The sequence below is a fragment of the Canis lupus genome, chromosome 38, assembly GCF_048164855.1.
Source record: "Canis lupus baileyi chromosome 38, mCanLup2.hap1, whole genome shotgun sequence".
Taxonomy (NCBI): Eukaryota; Metazoa; Chordata; class Mammalia; order Carnivora; family Canidae; genus Canis; species Canis lupus.
This window is the reverse complement of record NC_132875.1, coordinates 14587110-14609951: the sequence shown is the minus strand read 5'-3', so window position 1 is coordinate 14609951 and position 22842 is coordinate 14587110. Positions and strand designations below refer to the sequence as shown.

General features: G+C 33.7%; 1 pseudogene; it reads left to right on the top strand.

The window, feature by feature from the left end:
• The first annotated feature begins 462 nt into the window (after positions 1-462).
• Positions 463-7098, top strand: LOC140626766 (lipid scramblase CLPTM1L pseudogene; annotated as a pseudogene).
• The last annotated feature ends 15744 nt before the right edge of the window (positions 7099-22842 follow it).

Below are 22842 nucleotides of genomic sequence, written 5' to 3'. Positions count from 1 at the left end.
TTTTCTTATATAATGATTGGAGAACAGCATTTCAATGTGGACAATTAAGATACAATGTAATGAATGAAAAAAAAAAAAAGCCAAAGGTATAAAACTGAAACAAACAGCTCACCCCCCAAAATAGTACTAAATATTTAAATTACACAGAAAGAAAGGTAAGGGAAGAAATAAAAGAAGTCAGATGCTGGCCCAGTAGACAAGAGAGAAGATCTCATAACCAATCGGTCAGTTGATTTGTCTTTAAGATGCCATTTGAGTAATATAACGTTCATTTAATATTTCTGGGAGAAATAATATAGCACCCCTACTTACATTTAATTTGTTACAGGAAATAGGAGAAACTTTTTAATTTTTAATTTTAATTTAGGGCAAAAATCAAGGGAGATGGACCGATTTGCCAAATGTATTGAAATGGAAGGATAAAATTATAATATGAATGAAATGGGGAGAAGAAAGGAAACTATGAATCAAGAAAAATTGTCTACTATCTCTCTCTATATATATATCTATATATACATACATACATATATAATATGTAATTTTAAAAATTTGTGCTATTTTTCTTTTTTTGCCTAGATCTACAACTGTGGCTACTAGAGTCATATAAGCATTTTCAAACTCATCCTGGTGTATGGATCAACACACTACCAGTAGTGTCTGCCTTAAATAAAAATAGCCACAATATCATCCAAAGTTACTGGAATAACTCATGATTGATTGATACCCTTTGAAATACATAAGTTATAGAATTGCATTGTTATTCTGTAAGGGTTTTTTGAAACACTAAACCTTTAGTTATTATTAATTGTATCCCTAATGTATCAAAAGCTGTATGTTTTCAAGAGCAACATACAATCTTGTTAGAAAGACTGTTTTATAAAGTTGATTTTTCTATCTTAAGAGTGTTAGTTATTGATCCAAATGCCACAAACATCATGATTTAAACTTGTTTCTTGTTTATTGTCTATGGTTTCTTTTTACTGCAGGGCAAGAGAAAAGCAATGGAGAACATTTGGAATGTAAGTGGCTGCAAGAACTGTTAACACTAAGAATGTCAGTGAACACTGTAGAGCTAAAAATAGTTGAAATGTTCCTTAGTCACAATCTTTAAATGTCCTCTTATTTTTTAAATCTGTTAAATGCAATTATTTATTTACACACCAATTTTAACAGTAATAATACCACATTCGAATTTCTAAAACATGAGTATTTATAAGAACAAGCTCACATGACATCTAGTAATATCTTGCTTCTAAAAAATCAATAGCATGCTACTATATAGAACAAGAAAAAGTGATATTCTCTATATTTGAAAAAGCCAGAAAATTCCATCATTTTAGGTCATTGTTGAATCTATATTAGTTTAGCAATGTTCAAATATTTCCAGTATTGTACATTTTTAAATCATTTTTTTAAAACATTTCCCAAGGGATTTGTAGTTGTACCAGGAATGCATTTACTTAGTGGATTTTTTCCCCCATATTTGACAGCAATAGCTAAAACCCAGAAATGCACTTTTTAAATTTTCTGTAGTTTCTACACATACCCTGTGAGTTTTAAAAACATATAAAGCACTATAAAATTCATACAGCTTGATTCACAATAGTGAATTATAGGAAATAATTGCATACTACTGAGGCTAGCTATATTTTTGATGATTGGAACATTACCCTCATATTTGATTTGCTTTTTGAAATTCTGTTGGGAAACTGTTTAACAAAGAGTAGAAACTTTAAGGCAACAACAACAGATGATGACAAGGTAAAACGGAAGTGAATACTAATTGATACAATATATATTATGTAGACCAAAATGATTTAAATTAAGATCTGCATGGTAAACATCAGGCTTTCATAGTTTTATATAGATTCTCCAGTCAATTTCTTAGCTTTGCCTTCTTACCTCAGTTTGATAAAAATTTCAAAACAATGTGTTCCTTTTGAAGGAAACAGATTGCTAGATTCACTCTTGACTGTGGTGAAGAAAATAAAAACTTTTTTCTTATCTATAAAAAAATATCCTGGTTGTTTTCATTATTTTTTCCTAAATATGTTTTCTTTCACTGCAAATTCAGACCACGTTTCAATTCAAATTAATTAAAATCAATTCAATTTAACCAATTTTCTTTCATACCATGAATTAGATGTTTTATAGACACATTAAAAAACAACAAACTATAACCTCAAAGAAAGAAACTAAAATCTCTACTTTTAAATAGTTAAAAGTTTGTCAAATATAAAAGTTATATGCCTAAGAAACATTAAAATGCATACATACAGTTGTGTGTGATTAAGTACTAGAGAGAAGTATTCAATAAATATGTGTGATAGAATTTCATTGGATATAAAGTAGCATTAGTAAGAATTGTCAGGGAAAAATATATTGTGAGACAACTTCTAAAGCTTTTCTTAATAATGATTCTTCAACAGAAACAGCCAACATTTTATCCAAATTTATTGGGTTTCAGCTAAAGTAGGCCTTACAGAAAAATTTTATAGTCACTAAATACATAGATAAAAAATGAAGAAAGTTCTCAAATCAATCACCCTAGTTTCTATCTTTAGATAATAGGAAAAGAACAGTAAATTAAGGGAAAAGAAAGGAAAAAAGAAAAAAATATATATATCGGAGAGGAAGAGGAAAGCAATGGTACAGAAAAAGGATTGATAATAGACATATCAGTGAAACCAAAAGCTGGTTCTTTAAGACAATAACATTATTGGGCCACCTGGGTGTCTCAGTCGGTTAAGCATGTGCCTTCGCTCAGGTTATGATCTCAGGGTCCTGGGATGGAGCTCCGCATTAGGCTCCTTGCTAGTGGAAATTCTATTTCTCCCTCTCTCTGTGCACCACACCTCCTGCGCATGCTCACTCTCTCACACTATCTCAAATAAATAAAGAAAATCTTAAAAAAAAAATAAAACTGTTAAATTTCCAAGCACATTGAGCAAGACAAAAGAGCAAAGACACAACAGTATCACAAATGAGAGATGGAGCATCGATACACAGTTTATAAATATTAAAAGTTTTGGGGATCCTGGGTCACTCAGTTGATTAAGCATCTGACTCTTGATTTTAGCTCTGGTCTTTTCAGGATTGTGGGATCAAGCTGGGTGTGGAACCTGCTTGAAAGTCTCTCTCTCCCTCTACCTCTCTGCGACCCCCTAAAACAGACTAAAACCATCTAAAACAAACAAACAAAACAGCAACAACAAAAATTAAAAAGCTTTGTTGTGGAATATTATGAACAAACTTCATTCTGATAGTCAACAACTTAGATGAATTAGAAAAATTCTTTAAAAGACACAAAGTACTAAATCTTACTGAGTTAATATAATTAGTAGATAGCTTAATATTCCACAATCTAACAAAGAAATTAATTTTGTAATTAAAAAACATTGCTCAAAGAAACTCTAGGTCCAGATGATTTCACTAGAGAATTCTAGGGAACCATCTACCAAACACTCTACCAAACACCTTCAGGAATAATTGGAGTAGTGTACAAAATCTTTCAGAATTTTGAGGTGAGACTTCTTAATTTTAAATATTTCAAAAATAGTCATTGAATGTAGTATCTCTCGTTTAACATTTTGTTTACTCTATATCTCACATCTTTTATATTCTTCTATTTTTTACTGCTTTCTTTTGCATTGAGTGAATATTTTCTAATTTAACATTTTAATTTCATTAGTGAAATATCAACCACAAGAAAGCTGCAATGACTATATGAAGAACAGGTGATGTAGATGTTAAAAGAAAAAAAATGTTACTAGAGATAATAGATAATTTATAACAATAAAAGGTTAATTCATATGGAGTATATAATAATTATAAAAATACTAACCTATAACAGAGCATCAAAATACATGAAGCAAAAATAACCCAATGAAGAAAAAAATGGACTATTTAACAATAATCACTGGAGTTTTCAATGCTTTAATGTATTAATTTCCTAGGGCTGCCATAAGAAACATGCCCCAAACCAGGTGAATGATAAAATAGAAATCCAGCATGTCAAGATTCTGGAGAGTAGAAGTCCAACATGCAAAACCCTGTTTTCAAATATGATTACATTCACAGTTTCTGGGGGTTAAGATAACAATATTTTCTTTTTAAGGTGACACAATTTAACCCATAATATCCACCTTCATTAATGGATAGAACAATAGACCAAAGCTCTACAAGGAAATAAAAGTCTTGAACAATACGATGAGCTACCTGGAATTAACAGAAAGCTATAGAACACATGACCTAACAACAATAGAATATTCTTTCTTTTCAAGAATGTACAGAATCTTCTCTAGGTTAGAACATGCACTTAAGAAATTTCAATTAATTTGAAAAAATAAAAATAATATCAAATATGTTATCTTAAAACAATAGAATTAAATCAGAAATCAACAGCAGTTGACATTTCAGGAAACTTAAAACCATGTGAAATTTAAAAACACATGTCTAAGTAACCACTGGGTCAAAGAAAAAATCAAAAGGGAAATCAGAAAACAATTTCAGATGAATGGAATATAACGTATAGAAACTTATGAAACTTATTTAGATGAATATAAAGTATAATGTATGAAAACCTATGGGATGCAGGTAAAGCAATGCTTAGGAAAAAAATTACAGCTGTAAAGCCCTATATTAAGAAAAAAAGAAAAAAATCTTAGATCAATAACCTTACAATCTAACAATCTAGGGAAAGAAGAGCAAGCTAAACCTAAAGCAAGGAAAAAAAAAGAAGAAAAATTAAAGCAAAAATTAATGAATAGGAAAACAATAAAGAAAATCAATAAAATCCAAAGATGATTCTTTAAAAAGTCAATAAAATTGACAAACTATTAACTAGCCTGATCAAAGGAAAAAGAAAGAAGACTCAAATGGCTAGAATCGGAAATTAAAGAGGGAACATTGCTACTAATTTTATAGAAATAAGAAGTATTGTAAAGCCATACTATGACAATTGTTTGCCACCAAATCAGATAACTGGGGTAAAATGAGCAAATTCCTAGAATGACATAAAGTACCCAAACTGACTCAAGATGAAATAGATAATGTGACTAGAACTATATCAGGTGCCAACATTTGCTCAATTAAAAAAAAAAAAAACAGCAAGAAAAGACCACCCCAGATGACTTCACTCTTGAATTTTCCACATGTTCAAAGAATACCAATTCTTTACAAACTTCCACAAAATAGAAGAGGAGGGAATACTTCTCAATTTATCTTATGAGGCCAGTATTATATCCAAACCAGACAAAAAAATTACAAGGAAAGAATTTATGTACCAATATCTCTTATGAATATGAATGCAAAATCTTCAACGACATACTAGCAAACTGATTATGGCAACATATAACAAATTATATACTGTAACCAAGTGGAATTGTCCCCAGGGATGGAAGGCTTGTTTCATATCCAAAAATCAATGCAGGCAGCCCAGGTGGCTCAGTGGTTTAGTGCCACCTTCAGTTTAGGGCCTGATCCTGGAGACCTGGGATCCAGTCCCACATCAGGCTCCCTGCATGGAGCCTGCTTCTCCCTCTGCTTCTCCCTCTGCCTGTGTCTCTGCCTCTCTCTCTCTCTTTCTCCGTGCGTCTTTCATGAATAAATAAATAAAATCTTTAAAAAAATCAATTAATGCAACACTACTCATATTGATAAAAATAAAAACAAACTTGCAAAGATCATCTCAATACATATAGCAAATTATTTGAAAAACAAAATAAAACAAATAAAAAAAAAATAAAAGAAGCCCAAACAACTAGCACACCTTCATGATGAAAGCACTCCACAAAACAGGAAGGAGAAAAAAACTTTCTAAACTTGAAAACTCACAGCTAACATTAGACTTAATTAAGACTAGCTATGGTTCCTTTATGATCAAGAAGACAAGGAAGTCCAGTCCCATTGCCTCTATTCTATTGCCCTGGAGATTCTAGCTAGAGAAAGTAGGAAAAGGGTGTGGGGGTGGGAGTGTGGAAAGCATCCAGATTGGAAAAGAGGAAAACTGTCTCTATCCACAGACGGATCTTGTACACAAGAAATTCCTTCATGTCGCAGCAGTGTGTTCCTCACAGATGGCCATGTCTATAGCCTCCCATGTGCCTACAACAGAACTGCATCTAACTCTACCTGACCAGGAGGCTCAAATTTCAACTGAGTGTATATACCATGACAAGGTTCAACCTTGGTGCTGAGAAAAACATCTATTTGGTATTAAATATGGAAGACTTCAATGAGGAGTCCAAACATAATAGGATAGTTAATGTTTCTGAACGAAGGAAAACAAGAAATAATGGGATGCTATATAGCTACCTTTTTTTCTCTATCATACTGGAAATTCATTTGGTGTAATAAGAAACAAGTGCACTTTATAAATCCTCTTATCTCCTACATACTCACAAAACCCAAAGAAATCAATCTTCTCTCAAGGAATCTGCTAGTTTTCACAGTAAGTGAAAACTGAAAAGACATGGATATATGCCTTGAATGAGCCCATTTTTCACTAAAGGCCAAGAATAATACTAAATGTGGAGGCAGATGATATTGTTTTTGATGGGTCCTCTCTTCCTGCTCATGTGCATAGATAGGTAAAGGTAATTCATTTAGAAAAATAATGTATGTTACTTCTCTATTCTGTTCATAGTTCAGATCAAGTGGAGGATTTAATGATCATAAATTCTTAAATCATTCTACTATTGGGTTACCTTTCACAATGTCCTACAGACACTGGATCTCACTGGGGAGAATAGTCTTCTGGATTCATGAGCAAGAGTCCTTGTTCTCCTTGAAGGAGTTTGGGTTTTCAAAGATAGTTGCTGAGGAGGTGAAAGGAATGTTTACAGACACCAACTTTAGCCCTCTTCATTACTGCATTTCATCTCCTTTTTGATTTCCTGGCATTTAAAAAATGACATCAGTTTCTGAAGGAAAAACAAGAGCATGATTGGAATATCCACCAAAGTAGTGATTTGGGTCAGCTGCTGCACAGTAGTTATATTACTTGTTTTTCTGGATGAGAAGATGAATTTACTAGTCCTTATCCCAATAGGCATTGGATTAGCAACTGAACTAGGGAAAGTTGGTTTTCCTGGTTAATCAGCTTTGTCAACTGATGGAATATGCTTTTGCCTTTTTCTCTGTTACCTCAGCTTTGTGAATTAGAAGATAAAGTCAGTTTTAAGTCTACCTTAGAAGACCTTTATCTACAAAGCGCAATACACTCATTGACTATGTCTTAGCTTTTACCATCACCATGCCAACATCACACTGGCTGGCATGTTTTAGGGATCATGTAGTGTTTAGCTTTACCAAAGATGGCATTAACCTGTGGATAAAAGCAGCGTGAGCATATTTGAGAAGTTTTATGAGGAAAAACCCAAGTGGAAACCCCATACAAACTAAATGCTCTATCACTTTAGAGGAGCCGCTCTACAGTTGGCTGCCATCTGAACAAAGCTTAGATTCAGTACGTTTGGAAGTTTGGTATAATTTTAGATTCCCAAATCTCTTGAATGTTTCTCATAGGATCTCTTTATTTACCTTTATGCTGCATCTTGAAAGAACTGTTTGCACCTCCCCTTGACAACATTTAAACATCTGCCTGGGTCACTAAGGTATTGACTGTTTGAGGTCACCCTTTTCATATGGCAGTTCTCTGCAGGAATGTCCAGTGTTGGGCTGTAGGCTGCATCCTTACTACAGTGTTTCTCCAGAGCAGATACCTGGAGCACAGGTGGGGAGCACATCTATCTATCAGACACAGGAAGGACAATGCTGTTGTTTTTAATTATTCCTTATGTGAATTTCAAATGCCTATGTAAATTTATCCCATTTGGATTCCCTGGGATCAAATGCCTTTTTCCTTTTTATTTAAATTTTTAAATTGTTCTACAGTTTATTGTATTAAAGTGATTTTCCATTTTAAAGTAAATTTCATCTGGATGTGAAAATGATGGATAAATTGGACTTGATTCAAATTATTTTTAGCCTTTTGGTTTGTGTTTCAAAGGATCATAATGAAAGTGAAAAGACCACCCACACAAATGGAGAAAACATATGCTAATTGTATATCCTATAAGAGACTAGTATCTAGAATGTATTTTTTAAAAAAAAACGTTTTAATTCAGTAATAAAAAATAATAATCCAATTAAAATGGGCAAAGGTTCTGAATATACATTTCTCTAAAGACAATGATAGATATAGAAATGGCAGGTGTCATCAGGGAAATGTAAATCAAAACCACAGTGAGATCCCGCTTCAAATCTAGTAGGAAGACTAGAATAAAAAAAATCAGTTAACAGCAAGCATTGGCAAGGAATAAGAGAAATCAGAATCCATATGCATTACCGATTGGAATGCAAAGTGATGCTGTAGGGAAATAGTCTGGCAGTTCCTCAAACTTTTAAACTTAGAGTTACCATATGACCCAGTGGTTCCACTGCTAAATACATTCCCAAGAGAAATAACAATATATGCCCACACAGAAACTTGTACATGGATGTTTATAGCAGCATCACTCATAGTAGCTAAGAGGTGGAAACAGTCAAGATGTCAAAGGATAAATGGAGAAACCAAATATGGTATAGCCTTACAATAGAAATCTATATTGCCACTAACAACGCACTGAAACATTTTACAGGGATGAACATTCAACAGGGATGAACCTTGAAACAGTTGACTGAAGTCAGTCTCAGTTACAAAAGACCACTTACTACATGATTCCATTCATACGAAAAAGTAGGGGATAGAAAGTAGATTAGTGTTTGCTTATGGCTAGGTGGGAAGGAACGAAGGAATAGTGGGGAAGAGATATCTAAAGGATGCAGGTCTATTTTGTGAGGTGTCAAAATGTTCTAAAGTTGACTGAGTTGGTGGCCGTGCATCTTTATGAATATACTAAGAATCACACTGAACTGTACAGTTCAAGTGTGTGAATTATATGATGTGCGAATTATAATTCAATAGTTTGTTAAAAGTAATAATTATTGAAAAAGAGTTTGCTATATTTTATTGAGATACTTAAGTACTAGATTGAAACCATTAAAATTGTAGTCAATATAAATTCACATGATGAAAATTATGTGATTATATCTGGGTTTTAGGTCATGAATTCTTACAGTAGTGTGAATAATTGGTTGGATGAAAGAGATGCTGGTGGTACAAAGATCCACTCGAAAGCTGTTACAAGTTAAGGAAAAATATGTGTGTGTATATGTGTATGTGTGTGAACTAGAGTAGAAGTTATTTAAAGTGACATAAAGTATTTAACAAAATAGCTATCCTGTATAGCACTGACTTTTTTTTTTTTTTTTTAAGCACTGACTTGTTAGGGTCCATTAATGCTCAAATCAATTAATCTTCACAATAATCCTAGAAGGATGTCTATAGATAAAGAAACTAAGGAAGAGAGTTCAAATAATTTCTCAAGTATATGGTGCTAGAATAAACTGAACCAAACACCCAACCATTGATGTTGTGACCTTAGAATCTATGTTCTTTAGGATATTGAAACTTGGATGATTTACTGGTTCCATTCAGCAAACATTTACACAATGTCAAATATGTGAAAATCATTTAATTAAATGCTGAGATATAAAGTCAAATGTGATGTTGTCATTAACATCAATAACCTGTTTCATGGAAGACAATGGCATGTACTATAAATCTATAATTAAGTGAGCTCTGATACCTACAGGGATGTATGCTAAATGCTAAAGGAACAGACAAGAAGACTCAAATCCTATGAGAGAGGTGACAACACGAAAGAAAGAAAGAAAGAAAAAAAAGAAAGAAAGAAAGAAAGAAAGAAAGAAAGAAAGAAAGAAAGAAAGAAAGAAAGAAAGAAAGAAAGAAAGAAAGAAAAAGAAAGAAAGAAAGAAAGAAAGAGAAAGAGAACATTTTGAGTCTATTTGGAATAATTATTTATCACTTAGATAACATGTAGCCAATTTTCCACAATTAGATTCTACAAATACTAGCTACATGCATACCTATGGTTGGGTTCTTTTACTTACTTTACTTTACATTCTTGCCTCTATATATTGCATTCTATGTTCTATGTTCTATTCCTATAATGCAACATTCTTGGCTGGGCTTTTTTGCTAAACTTACTATGATGCTTTTTAAATACCTATTTCTAGATCTTCTATCTAGACTATGAAGTCATTTAATGCCTTATTTATCTTTCTGTCATACCATGAAGGGTAGTATCTGGCTTATGGTATTAATAAATATTTTTAATAAGGAAATAATAGCATAAATGAACAAATAAATGGATGGATCAATGGATTATTTTGTCTAAACATCTACAAAATATACTGGTTTCTGCATAGTTAAAATTGGTTATAGAAGGGAAGAGATGTTTTGTTTTTAATTTTTGCATTTAATGAATCAATTCACAGATTATCTATCTATCTATCTATCATCTATCTACAAAGGAGAGAGAGACAGAGAGACAGAGAGAGAGAGAAAGAGAGAAAGACCCAGTACATAGGGAATTCAATAGAAAATGAAAGTTAGAGCTATTAATTTTAGAGCATTTTCACAGAGTGAGAATTGAATCACCTCAAGAGAAGAAAACACAGTGCATAAGACATCAGAAATGACTTTACTTAATTATTCCTGAACAAAGAATTTGAAAGATTTTGAAAAGGTTCAAAGAATTTGAAAAAGTCAAGTTACAGTAGGTTCCACTAAGTTCTCTACTTTTTCTGAAAACTCTCAAAACCAACAATAGAAAGTATTGATGGTTAAAAGCTATCAATTAGGAGCCACCTGAGTGGCTCAGTGGTTGAGTGTCTGCCTTTGACTCAGGTCGTGACCCCAAGGGTTCTGGGATCAAATCCTGCATCGGGCTCCCCACTGGGAGCTTGCTTCTCCCTCTGCCTATGCCTCTGCCTCTCTCTTTCTCTCTCTCTCTCTCTCTCTCGGTATCTCATGAATAAATAATAAAATCTTCAAAAAGATTATCAATGCAAAAATATCAGGGAATTGGTGGTGGATTAAAGGATTCCAAAAGCAAGTGCATTATGAAATTCCTATTACTTTGATTTAGTTGGAGATTGTATAATCACATAAACTGTGTGAAGAACAGAAAGACCAGGCATTTAAGAGAGAAAAAGAGCTGTTATAAGAAAGGCTGAAAGACAGAAGTTGATTATTAATCTCGAGATTTGACAGCCACAGAAGTTTTGAGCAATGTCAGGGTCTGAGGCGTGACACCTGAATGTGCCATCATTATTGTGGAGTTTAAGAATTTTGTAGCACCATAAATGAAAGGAAATAGATAATCAACATGGAGATATTTATGTCATCATTATAAGGCATAGAACTAGAGCAAGAAACTGAGTAAGAAATTCGAGAACTTGAAGAAAATGGAAAAGGATCATGGCGTCCTTTATGACCAACAAGTCAGACAGGAGTTTAACAAAATCAGATGTTATAACAATCTCTTGAACAGCAAGTTCTCTTTAGTTTACTCTAATCTTCAGATAAGGAATAAGATTAAATTTCTCAATAATGGTAATATTTTATTCCCTTTACACTAACATGAATCTCCTTCCTCTGACAGAAACCTGCCTCTCAAGGGCTCTTAATGTCACTTGTCACTTAACAAAGTCTGTGTTACTGTGTTGGCTGAAAGTCATGTTCAATTTTCACAACCTCTTTATTAATAATCAGAGTGTATCTCAAGAGACAAAATCCTCATACCTCATACCTACTTCTAGAAAAAAAAAAAAGCTAATAGCTTTTACATCCATTGCAAAAGCAAGTCATTTAGGAGAAAAAAAGCTATCTGATTGTTTCAGCCAATTTAAATTAAATTGAAATGCCTTTTTATGAAACTCTATCTGAATGTGCTGTGAAAGACGAGATGCTTTAGCTTTGAGGATGGGGTTAGTTTGAAGAAATGCCAGCTCACTCTGATTTTCATCCGTCAGTTAAATTTCTAACTTCTTTTCTTGCCTTTTAAATCTGCAATCCTATGCCACATAATTCTGCATGGTTCCCCCTTTTTTCTTCATTTTGTTAAAATAATTTGATGCTGATTATATCTGTAATAGAAAATATAACTTCAGTACAATAAGTTCATTATATGAGACACATATATGTGTTTTGCAACCGTTATATTTGGCTGCCATAAAAATGTTTATTTTGAGGTACCTATTTAAATAAATGTATAAAAAGTTTAGTTTCCTCCCAGATAATTGTACTCTATTTCTTTTTTAATCTAAAAATTATGACATACACTTTGGAATGTTCTGATAAACAGGAGTCACATAAATTTTCCTTGAGGAGAGGGGTGAAAACTAATTGTGTTGCGTTTTTGTTTATTTGCTTTAAAATACTGAGGAGTCTACTTGGCCATATTAGTTGTCATTTGGAATAACTCAGTCTTATAGACAGCATAAATTTAATGAAGATTGCAATCATAATATTAACAGCTACAATAACAACAGTGACTCACTAAACTATGTGCCAGAAATTATGCCAACCACTGTACTTGCATAAGTCTAATTGAATACTCTCAGCAATCTGTCCTCTGGATATTACCCTACCTTACTATTCAGAACACTGAGCCCACTTCAGGAGAAGTGACAGATCTAGGATTTCACAAGTTAATTAGGAGACTCAAAATCCAAACTTACTTGTCATGCTTCTGGTTTTATCATCTTGAAATATTCTAGAAGCTCAAATTTGAATTGAACCATCTCATTTCTGTTATTTTTTTCTTCTACTTAGTTCACCACTCTGAGCATGTCCTTGAGTGACCACAAAAATACCACAAGCTTTGATTTGGGGGTTAAAAATAAACTTTAGCAAGTGAGTGAGTTCACAAATGGATAGTCCACAAATAGGGAGGATCAAACTGCACTTTTATGACTTCATTTTTTCATCTGTCCCTCCAGGTTCATGAAGAACATTAAAAATCATCTGAGAAAGTATATTATTCTACTGATAAATTATATCTTTCACATAAAACAGAAATAGGGGTAAAATAAGTATAATTGTTTTTCACCTATGAAAAAACTAAAAGGTTGGGCAGCCTGGGTGGCTCAGCGGTTTAGTGCTGCCTTCAGCCCAGGGCTGATCCCGGAGACCCGGATTGAGTCCCACATCGGGCTCCTTGCATGGAGCTTGCTTCTCCCTCTGCCTATGTCTCTGCCTCTCTCTTTCTCTCTGTCTCTCATGAATAAATAAATAAAATCTTAAAAAAAAAAAAACTAAAAGTAAATTTGTGACGGGCACTGAGGGGGGCACTTGATGGGATGAGCACTGGGTGTTATTCTATACGTTGGCAAATTGAACACCAATAAATAATAAATTTAAAAATATTAAAAATAAAATAAAAAGTAAAAATAAAAGTAAATTCATGTAAGTATTTTTTTATTTCAATTATATGCAATACTGGAAAAAATTTATTTTCAACTTTAGCCTGTTTTAGAAAGGGATATTACTGTTTATATCTATAACATTGTCTATTAATCATCCATTGCTGTATAATAAATTATTGAAGGTTAGTGGCTTAATTTTTTTTTTTATCTTATGTAGTCTTTAAGTGGAGTAGTTTAGCTGGCTGGTTTGGTGCAAAATTTTTAATGAGTCATCCAAAGATTTCACTGAGAGTGGAGTATTACATCCACTTCCTCCTTGGCTATTCTCCAAAGGCCTGCATTCTTTATCTGTCTTGGGCTTTTAGTAGAAGACCTCAGTTTCTCCCCAAGACAGCCTCTGCCTAAGTCTGCTGAGAATAGTACTAACTTCAGTGAGTGATGACAGAGAGAGAGAGGGAGAGTTTCGTCTATTGGTCATGAAATTATAGGCCCACATTAATGTTGAAGAATAACGTTCTAGGTTTAATGTATAATTGTGTATTAAATATACGCTATTAAATATTATTACCTCCAGATGAAAATATAATTTTGATAGAGTCCATTGATATTTGCTATATTACAGATAAATTAATAATAACTGAATTATTTTACAATATTTTTAATCTTTCAAAAGCACTTTTATAGATCACGTATAATAATCTTATGCAAAATAATTTATATTAAATCATATTTTAATCAAAGCATTTTACTGGCACATTACATATTAGGCACTTTTTAAAAAATCTCATTCACCCATGCATGCATTCATTTGACAACTTTTTTTTTTTTTTTTTTTGACAACCATTTATAGAGTAGCTACTCCCTGTTGGGTATAGGGATGAGCACTCATGAATGAAAGAGATGAATGAAGAATGCCAGCCACTCTTATGTAATTTTATTTCTAGTGGAAAGATAATAAACATATTAATAAGTAAAATACATATTTTATTAGGTATTATTATTACTTGGAGGAAACCAAAACTGAAGAGCAGAGAAGATACTGTTAGAAATGGTGAACTATTAACTACAATTATTGGGTATGACTTCAATGTCACTATGTAAGAAAATATAAGCAGAGAAATACTGAGGTGTAAACATTCATGATATGAGACATATTTAAAAACCAATGAGAAAAAAAAAAAAAAAAAAACAACGAGGGATCCCTGGGTGGCTCAGCAGTTTAGTGCCTGCCTTCAGCCCAGGGCGTGATCCTGGAGTCTGGAGATCCAATCCCGCATCCAGCTCCTTGCATGGAGGCTGCTTCTCCCTCTGCTTGTGTCTCTGCCTCTCTCTCTCTCTCTCTGTCTCTCATGAATAAATATTTTTTTAAAATCTTTAAAAAAATCTTAAAAAAATAAACAGCAAAGGAGACTACTTGATTGGAAGGGAGTGAGCAAGAGAGGGAATAGTAGGAAATAAAATCAGACTTGGATGTTCACTTTATAGTCTAAACCATAATAAGGATTTTTTTTCTAGAATCAGAAGAGAATCATTGGCAAAAGAAAGAAACACACACACACACAGGTATTAGTTACAAGTTTGTTAAAATATTGCAAAATTCAATGAAAATGGCCTATGGTATTAGTAGTAATTAATTTATAGACTCAATGTAATTTTCATTAAAGTCTCAACATGCTTTTGTAGAATTAGACAAAGTAACTCTCAAATATATTAGAAAAAAAAAAAAGGAAAAGCTAGTGAAGTATCTGCTGAAGAAGAATAGAAGTTCTTGTGATACCTAATATCAATAATGATTTTGAAAGTAAAGTGAATTAAAGCACTGAAGTAGTGCTGGGTGATTAAACCTAACAGAATAGGAAGTATAATTTTCAGATCAAGGAGGTTTGGGGTTATCTTTCATGAGAAAAGTATTAATTTCATCCCTGGCTTTTAAAATATTTATGCATTCTGGAGTGCTTGGGTGGCTCAATCAGCTAAGTAGCTACTTTTGGCTCAGGTCATATTCTCTCAGCCTTGGGATCAAGCCCTGCATGGAGTCCCCCCATGAGGCTCCCTGCTCAGCAGGGAGTCTTCTTCTCCCTCTTCTTGCTCTTTTTTTTTTTTTTTTTTTTAATTTTTATTTATTCATGATAGGCACACAGTGAGAGAGAGAGAGAGGCAGAGACACAGGCAGAGGGAGAAGCAGGCTCCATGCACCGGGAGCCCGACGTGGGATTCGATCCCGGGTCTCCAGGATCGCGCCCTGGGCCAAAGGCAGGCGCCAAACCGCTGCGCCACCCAGGGATCCCCCTCTTCTTGCTCTTAATCTATCTCTCATTCTCTTTCAAGTCAATAAATAAAATCTCTAAAAAATATAAAATAAAGATATTTATACAGTTTAATGCACTGCTGCTGTGCTTTATTTGCTACAAAATTAGAAGAAATGCAGTAAAATATTTACACTGAATAAAATACATTATGATATTTTAAAATAAATTGGAACACATATCTGGGTTATCTCTCTAATATAATTTTCTTCCTTCTATTTTGATTTTTTATTGAATTGGAGCAAAAATAATAAATGAACAAACTTCCTGTTATAAGATATATAAGTACTAGGGGTGGAATGTACAACATGATGATGATAATTAACAGTGATGTTTGATATAAGGGATAAATTGTTAAGAGAGTAAATCCTATTTCCCATCACAAGGAAATCTTCTTTCCTTTCCTTTCTTCTTTTTTTTTTTTACTGTGTCTTTATCAGAAGATGGATGTTAACTAAGCCATTAAGGTAATCATTTCATATAGGTAAGTCAATCAAGCATCAAATTATACCTTAAACATATGCAGTGATATATGTAAGTTATTTCTCAATAAAACTGGAAGAAAAAGATGAATTTGTATTTGGGAAACTAGTAGTTGCAACTAATCTGGATATACTATGTGACATTGTAATTTATAGTAAGTATATTCCTTTATACTTAAAACTCTTGGAATTTCCTAATAGAGCTAAGAAGGTATCTTTTGTTATGTTAGTCTGGTTTGTTTCATTATGTTGGAACTACCTAAAGCATGAGCTGTTTGCCAGGAGAGCCAACCTTGTGATTTGAGAGTTGGAATGTTCAGTCTCATCCCCACCCTCGATCTCCTGTAAGGGGAGAGAGGCTGGAAATTGCATCAATTGCCAATGGCCAATGATTTATTCCATCATGTCTCTGTAATGAAGCCTTCTAGAAACCCAAAAGGACTAGGTTCAGAGAGCTTCAATGTTAGTGGACACACGTAGACACCGGAAGAATGGAGAGGGTGCAGCTCTCCCTGTCTTTTTCTCATATGTTGCCCTATGCCTCTCCTCCATTTATGTGTTCCTGAATTATATCCTCTAAAAGGAATTATATCCAGTGATCTAGTAAGTAAAATGTTTCTCGAGTTCCATGAGCTGGCTCTAGCAAGTTAATGGAACTCAAGGGAGGGGTTCGTGGGAAACTTTGATTTATAGCCAGTCAGTCAGAATCAAAGTAATAACCGGGGCATAGAAGTGGCTTCTGAAGTGTGTTGGGCATGGGGATAGTTTGGTGGCACTGATCTTTTACCAGGAAACCCTGACACCCACCTCCACAAATCAGATTTGTGTTCCAAATTGCTCAAATCCTTGAACCCTGGAAATACATCTTTCACTTTGATTATTGGGGAAAAACATCATTGAAAATTTGCTTTATTATGTTGCTTACCATTCTAAACAATACTTTTGCATTTCAGTATTCATTCTCTGTTCAAGTTGATATGCATTTATCTTAAGGGATATGAGCTTTTTCCTGATTTGGTGATAGCAGGAAGAGACGGAACTAATTAAGTATTTAAATGTATTGCAGTACATGTGTTTAATATTTAACAGGTACTATAGTTTGCTAATCTGAATCATAAGTATAAATACAGCAGCTTCCATTCTTTAGAGTTTTTAGTGTATGCCGGGCATGACACTGTGCATATGTGTCATCTCCTTTATTCTTAGAGATCATCATGGGTATTTTGGCTTGTTAAATAAATGACAAGTTAAAAATGAAACTTTTATCTCTCATAGAATATCGTAGGTACTCATATGAGAGAATAGTGAATGATAATAAATTAACCATTTTCTTAATGTATTTTATACTATAAAACTAGTAAGTAAATATCTGTGCACCTGCTGCTAGTAATTTGCAATTATCCATTGCTTGAAATTCTGCAGTATGCTCCATAAACCAAAAAGCAAAGCTTGCTATCAAAAGAGAACACAAAATAGAATGCAAGTTTTCACTTTCTTTGAGCAGCCAGATGGCTTAGAACTATTTTTCTGTGAGAGAATATAAAAGAAATAGAACTGAGACAAATTGACCATTTCAGGTTTATAGCATATTTTTATGATTTTTAAACAATGAAAGGGAATGTATAAAATTATTAAATCCATGTATCATGTGGAAGACTTTAAATAATACACAACACATTTAAAATATGTTATTAGCAAACCTTATAAAACCTTTCTATTTGAACACACTTAGGCTGTAGAAACACTCTGACAATTAATATGCTATTTTTGCAAATTATCTTCATATATGTAGAAAGCCAAATGTTCAATTGCTCAAAAAATAGGCTTCACAATATAAGAACTGAAAATGTTTGGCCAGAAAAATGGCAATTTAAAAAAACATAATTTGTGTAGAGGAGACAACAAGGGTGACTGGTTAATTGGCATCTGGTTTAATCTTATTATACTTTCTTTCCCTTTTCTGTCAAGTAGTGGCAATAATAGTAGCTATATTATATGCTTTGCATGAGAATGTAATTAAATAATCCATTTAAAATAAGGTTAACTCTAAGTTAACATTAAAAGTGCATAGAAAACATTATATAAATATATGAAATAAGAAGGAATAATTAAGGAATGCTCACTGATTTTCTTATTGATAATCTAAAGGATTTTGCATTTTCAGTAAGTATGTTTTGCATGAACTGTTTCATTTTATTTTCCAATGGGTGGATTGTCTGAACATATATATCAACGCATAGAGTGTTTTGAAGATCATCTGGTTAATATAAATGATATAAAAGTAATTGAATCTAGTGAATATAATAAAACTATTAATAAGGATATTACAGCTTCACTCTCTACTGTTTTTAAATCTTTCTGTACATAGTAACAAAACTAGGCCAGAGCTGTGAACGCCAATTATATGTAAATTGTTGTGGGGAAGAGGGTGGATATCAACACTGTAAAGATACAGTGACCACTCTTAAAAAGATTTTAATCCAACTGCACTGGAAAGACACGTAGGCGATTCTAGCAAGCTAATAATTTGTCTGCCTGAGAAGATCAATCTAACATGCGCTTACAACTATAACCCAAGCATAAAGATGATAGATGAAGATAGAGGATAGATGATAGGTAGGCAGGTAGGTAGGTAGGTAGATGATAGATAGATAGATAGATAGATAGATAGATAGATAGATAGATAGATGATAGACAGACAGACACACAGACTACACTCACAGCTTGGGACACTCCAACTTCTCAACAAAGACATTAATGACCTCTATCTTTTTAATCACTGGAACAGGATGCCTGGGTGGCTCAGAGGTTGAGCATCTGCTTTAGGCTCAGATTGTGATCCCAGGTCCTTGGATTGAGTCCCAGGAGACCTGCTCCTCCCTCTCCCTCTGCCTATGTCTTTGTTTCTCTCTTTCTGTCTCTCATGAATAAATAAATAAAATCTTTAAAAAAAAATAAAAAAAAATCATTGGAACTTTTTTTTTTTTTTTTAGCACAGATTACTTTTGATCTTTGAAAAGTACTTTTCGTGATTGTCCTTTCCCTAACTTTTTTTTTTTTTAATAGTCTCTCTACTTGAATTCTATTCTTTGTGGCCTTCCTCCAAAATATCTAGCTTGTTTTTCCAAGGCTCAGTGATAGGGTCCCCATATCAAACTATCTTCTCTTCTTACTCTCTGCCTTTATGAAGCAAACTCATGTCCCAGTGTATTAATAACAACTGATATGTCCAATGTTCAAAAACCTTCATCTCTGCCAAGAGCTCTTTTCTGAATTCCAAAACCATATATATTCAGCTGCCTATTCTCCTTCTTCTCTTAGATGCTACAAAGGAAATTTACCATAAATGTGCCTGAAATGGAACAAGAGTTTTCCCTCTCTAATTAATAACACTTCAGAGTATACAATCTTGCCAAAAGAGCCATCTTACTCTGGCCTGGTCATAAAGGATTATTTCTGACTTCTCCATTTCAGGTTGTCAGCTATTCTACTTTCATGATTCAGCTTATCCCATCACTGCTTTCCACACATTTCACCTCCGGGTCTCCCTAGAGCCCTTTTTGCCAGCCAGGTCATTGTCCCCAACACTCTGCTTTAACCATTCTTTTCAGACTCACAAACTTACATCTGCAGAGCTATGACACTGGCTACCACCTCCAGCAGAGGCTCCCCACTGTATGAAGAAGAGCAAAGAGCGTAACAATATCTACCTGTAGGAACTGCCATTCTAAGATGTCGACTCATTGTATGGTTTGCAGATGTCGGGGTCACCAAGAAAGACATGACTCACACAGGCACTGGATGGAAGGATGCTTCACTTGCATAGAGAAGACAGATCAAGCTCACCTTCAATAGTAAGTGCTGGTCCCCAGTGACCTGTTATTCTGAAGGTGAAGAACCCCATTGTCTCTCTGCTGGGAACTTCTGCAGCACTGACGCTGGCCAGGTGCCCTATGACACACACCCTTAAGAAGAACAAAGATGTACACATCAAACCCAGAACACAGAAAGGTATTCCCAAACAAAGCAATATGCCCAGCACAAGCTGTGAAGGATTTTTATCTTCACGTTAAAAAATGTTCCAGGCCCGAGGCACATTTATGGAACCATGCAAGGGTCAGCAGGCTGTGCACGACTGCCTTTTCCAGCAGTGTCAAAACTCTAAAGTTGGTACTAAATTTTCACCTTTCTAAATTTCTCAGTGGCATTTTGACAGGATTGATCATTCCCACTGTGATATTCTCTTCTCTTACTTTATATCTGAGTTAGTGTTTTCAACTCAGTTAATTTAGACTTTGCCTCCTTGAAGTGGTCTGTTTTAACCAAACTCTCTGAAATAGCACCCTTGCCATTCTCTTTTACTTCTGCTAATTTTCTCAGAATATTTATCACTGCATGAGTATATATGCCTATATCCAGCATATATGTTTATAATCTATCTCCAAAAATAGAATACAAACATATAGCAAATGGGAAATTGTTTTATTATTATTTTGGTCTAGTTGCATATGGGTGTGTTTCAATGAATTTTGCTTTTAGCAAAATTTTATATTTAGAAAAATTCTAAAAGACAATAGAGTATGTTCCCATATATTATATACCCAGTTTCCTCTATTATCATTTTAAACTAGGGGGTACATTTTTTATAATTAATCAACTAATATTGATATAGTATCGTTAAAGTTCATCCTGTATCCAGATTGTCTATTTGTACCTACTGTAATCTTTCTGTTTCAGGTTCCGATACAGAATGTAATACATTTAGCTGTTATCTCTCCATAAGCTCCTCTTGCCTGGAAAATATTTCTTAGATACCCCTTGTCTTGACAGTTCAGAGGAGCACTAGCCACCTATTCTGTAGCAGGTTCTTCAATTGGTATCTGCTTTGATTTTTTTTTCCCCTCTGATGATTAGACTGGGGTTATGTGTTTTGGGGAGAAAGAGTACAGAGATAAAGTATCATTTTCATCACATCAATGGTACATGGCATTAACTTTACTTAATACTGTTGATGTAGTGATAACCTAGCTAAGAGAGTGTTTGTCAAATTTGTCCATTGTGGATGTGCTGATTTTTTTTTTCTTATTTCCACTCTTTGGAAGTAATTGCTCTGCACAGTTTAACTTACACTTAAGAGTTCCACTTTGCTTCCTAAAGGGTAGGCCTTCTATAGAAATTATTTGAACTTTTTCTCCTCTTCCCCATGTATCTGTTTATCTCATCATTTATTTGTTTAATCAGACTAAATTAAATTATTCATTGATTCCAACTTTGGCCATTGGGAGCGATTCAGTTAGTCCCCATATTCCTTTGATGTACCCTCATCATTGAGGTGGGCTTTTTGGGAGGGAGTTGTGGGGTTTTTAGCACTTTCTTACTTTTTTGTTCCAGCTCCAAGCTCATCTTGTATATTCCTTATTCCAGTCCTAGAATTGCTCAGTTTTCCAGGAATCCTCGGTTCCTTCCTTTAATGGGAGAATGGTATTAGAAACCAAAAGCTGGGCCCTCGGTGTACTTGTTCTTTTTGAGGTCTCATTGTTTCTAGTACACTCAGGGGACAAAGCAAGAAAATATACGCATATATACTAACCTACGTGTATACATCTATCGATAAATAGTTCTATATGTAACCATCTGTAGCTGTATTAAGATGCGTGAGTTTATACTGATAGAGCCAATTCTATTTCATTAGTCTAGATAATTCTAGACTCCTCTCCTTGCTTATCTGTAAATTTTCACTCCAACAGGAAGAAGAGTGATTCCCATCATCCGCCATCCATTTATTTGTTTATTTGCCTTTTAAATGTATAGGAGACTGCAGCCTCAATGTTAACTAATGTCTCCCTCCAAAATAACGTAATAAACTAGAGTATAAGGCTTGTGTCCGGTCCTTTTCCTTCTACTCTTTCAGGTTTCATTTTTTTCCAAAATTACTTAAGTTAGCACATTCCCTCCCACCACCACCTTCAATGAACCATTTCATATATATAATATAGTCGGATTGCTTTGTAACATTTTTATTTTCTTCCTGAGATCCACAAACTCCTAATTATTTTTTAATTTGCATACTTAAGGGTCACTCTTTGTTGGTCTAAATTTCTATGGGTTCGGACAAATGCATAATGTCACGGACCCATCATTACACTCTCATACAAAACACCTCTCTGACTCTAAAAATACTCCCCAAATCTAGATCTGGATGTTAAACAGTTGTAAAATTCATCATCAACTGCACTTATTACTTTAACTACATTTATTTCAAAGTAGTAAATTCCTTTCTCTTCTAATATCATTTAGTTATTCTTGAATTTTTTAAATGTTATTATAATATTTATAATAAGTTGGTTAAATAACTGCTGATACTACTAATTTGGGAATTTTTCAATCTAGTGAGTTTGACAACAAGTTCTGTAACTTTAGCGAAATGTCAGCTAATACTTTTTAGAAAGAAAATCACTGAAACATTTCCAACTCATTTTAAAAATGTTCTCGAGAGCACAAGATTTTTTAGGTAAATGCTTTATTCCCCATTTAAAAAATAACATCTTGATCTTGTAGAGACAGGTTAGGTATGGTTCTCTTTCCAAAATCATTACAAGTTGTTGCAATATTAAGAGCTATTTGACCACAATAAAGTACTGACCAAGAAATTTGAAACTGTGTATATACCTGTGGAAAAAAATGCATGACATTTTTTAAGTTTCAAAATACTTTGA